This window comes from Ovis aries, chromosome 6, assembly GCF_016772045.2.
Source record: "Ovis aries strain OAR_USU_Benz2616 breed Rambouillet chromosome 6, ARS-UI_Ramb_v3.0, whole genome shotgun sequence".
Classification (NCBI taxonomy): domain Eukaryota; kingdom Metazoa; phylum Chordata; class Mammalia; order Artiodactyla; family Bovidae; genus Ovis; species Ovis aries.
In genome coordinates, this window is record NC_056059.1 from 116,694,849 (window position 1) to 116,697,839 (window position 2,991).

Here is a 2,991-nt window from a genome sequence, read left to right on the forward strand (position 1 = left end):
AAGCTCAGCTTTCATTCCAATCCCAAAGAAAGGCAATGCCAAAGAATGCTCAAACTACTGCACAGCTGAACTCATCTCACACGCTAGTAAAGTAATGCTCAACAATCTCCAAGCCAGGCTTCAGCAATACGTGAACCGTGAACTTCCAGATGTTCAAGGTGGTTTTAGAAAAGGCAGAGGAACCAGAGATCAAATTGCCAACAACCACTGGATCATCGAAAAAGCAATAGACTTCCAGAAAAACATCTATTTCTGCTTTATTGACGATGCCAAGGTCTTTGACTATGTGGATCACAATAAACTGGAAAATTCTGAAAGAGATGGGAATACCAGACCACCTGACTTGCCTCTTGAGAAACCTGGATGCAGGTCAGGAAGCAACAGTTAGAAGTTGACATAGAACAACAGACTGGTTCCAAAAAGGAAAAGGAGTGCGTCAAGGCTGTATCTTGTCACCCTGCTTATTTAACTTCTATGCCGAGTACATCATGAGAAACGCTGGACTGGAAGAAACACAAGCTGGAATCAAGATTGCCGGCAGAAATATCAATTACCTCAGATATGCACATGACACCACCCTTATGGCAGAAAGTGAAGAGGAACTAAAGAGCCTCTTGAGGAAAGTGAAAGAGGAGAGTGAAAAAGTTGGCTTAAAGCTCAACATTGAGAAAAAGAAGATCATGGCATCCGGTCCCATCACTTCATGGGAAATAGATGGGGAAAGAGTGGAAACAGTGTCAGACTTTATTTTTCTGGGCTCCAAAATCACTGCAGATGGTGACTGCAGCCGTGAAATTAAAAGATGCTTACTCCTTCGAAGGAAACTTATGACCAACCTAGATAGTATATTCAAAAGCAGAGACATTACTTTGCCAACAAAGGTCCGTCTAGTCAAGGCTATGGTTTTTCCAGTGATCATGTATGGATGAGAGAGTTGGACTGTGAAGAAGGCTGAGCGCCGAAGAATTGATGCTTTTGAACTGTGGTGTTGGAGAAGACTCTTGAGAGTCCCTTGGACTGCAAGGAGATCCAACCAGTCCATCCTAAAGGAGATCAGTCCTGGGTGTTCTTTGGAAGGAATGATGCTAAAGCTGAAACTCCAGTACTTTGGCCACCTCATGTGAAGAGTTGACTCATTGGAAAAGACTCTGATGCTGGGAGGGATTGGGGGCAGGAGGAGAAGGGGACGGCAGAGGATGAGATGGTTGGATGGCATCAGCAACTCAATGGACATGAGTTTGGGTAAACTCTGGGAGTTGGTGATGGACAGGGAGGCCTGGCGTGCTGAGATTCATGGAGTTGCAAAGAGTTGGACACGACTGAGCGACTGAACTGAACTGAACTGGTCATACACCATCTCAATAAAGGAAATGTCATAATAAAATGAGTAATATGAATGTTTTGGTTTCGCAGCACATAGAAAAGTCGTGTTTACACTGTGCTATAGTGGCTCAGACGGTAAAGCATCTGCCTGCAATGTGGGAGACCCAGGTTCAATCCTTGCATTGGGAAGATCCCCTGGAGAAGGAAATGGCAACCTACTCCAGCATTCTTGCCTGGAGAATCCCATGGACAGAGGAGTCTGGTGGGCCACAGTCCATGGGGTAGTAAAGAGTTGGACAGGTCTGAGGGCGGAGCCTGGTGGGCTGCCGTCTATGGGGTCTCAGAGTCAGATACGACTGAAGCGACTTAGCAGCCGCAGAGCGACTGAAACTGTTTCAGTTGCATAGCCTATTAGGAGTGCCACAGACAGGAATGTCTCCGAGCCCTAACCACGCGGCCTGCGGGCGTGTGGGCACAGGCACCCTGTACTGCGTCCCCCAGTCTCCACAACACACCTGAGGGGTGGGGGCAGCCAGCCTTGACCTCTCTGCAGCGGAGGAGGTGTGAGCTGGCTACACTTATAATTCTGATTATACCAGCTTGTGAGTGTCTTCCCTGGGCTCAGCCCAAGCTCGGGTATGGATTATGTAGAGGGGGAAAAAACGCCACGCTGCTCTCAGGGGACCCAGGGACGGGGGCAGAGAAGGGTGTGCCAGGGAACCTTCGAAAGACCACAGGTGTGCTTGGGCATTACAGTGGAGGACACTCGGAGTCTGAAAAAGTAAACAGCCGTGGAGCCATGGGAAAACCCTCGGAGTCGGCCTGGGAGCCGGCAGATGGAGCGGATGGAGAAACAGGGCAGGAAAGGGCCAGCTCCCTCCTGCCTTCTACCCTAAGAGCAGTTCTTACACCTCGGAGAGGGGATGCGGGCTCTGGAATCTCGCTGGTGGGCTGGGTACCTCGCCGGGCTCAGTTCCTGGAAGGCCGCCCTTTTCCCGGTGCTCGGCGTGGCAGCCGGCCTGCAGCCCAGGGGTCCGGGCCCACGCTCGGGGCTAACACTCGGGGTCGTCTCTCTGGCCACTTCTTTTCCTTCCGTCAGGAGCGAAATAGAGGCCGTTTGACCCCTCTCCTTGTCCGCGCCTGACTCGCTGAAAGCTCCCGCGACACGAGCCGATGAGGCTGCTGGGACAGGCCAGGAACCGCGGGTGGAGCGGCCGCAGGACCCGGGCGGGTGGGGACCCTGCGTGGCCAAGGTCCGCGCGGCAGGCAGGGTCCAGATCTCCTCGGGGGCGGGGCCTGGCGGCTCGGCGAGGGCGGGACCCAGCTGCCCGCGGGGCGGGGCCTGCCGGCTCGGCGGGAGGCGGGTCAGGCTCTCCGTGGGGGCGGGGTCTTGCGGCTCGGCGAGGGCGGGGGCACGCTGTCCGTGGGGGCGGGGTCTTGCGGCTCGGCGAGGGCGGGGGCACGCCGTCTGCGGGGGGCGGGGCCAGCCTCTCGGCGGGGGCGGGAGCACGCTGTCCGCGGGGGGCGGGGCCAGCCTCTCGGCGGGGGCGGGGGCACGCTGTCCGCGGGGGGCGGGGCCAGCCTCTCGGCGGGGGCGGGAGCACGCTGTCCGCGGGGGGCGGGGCCAGCCTCTCGGCGCGGGGCGGGCCCGGGATCTCCGCGGAGGGC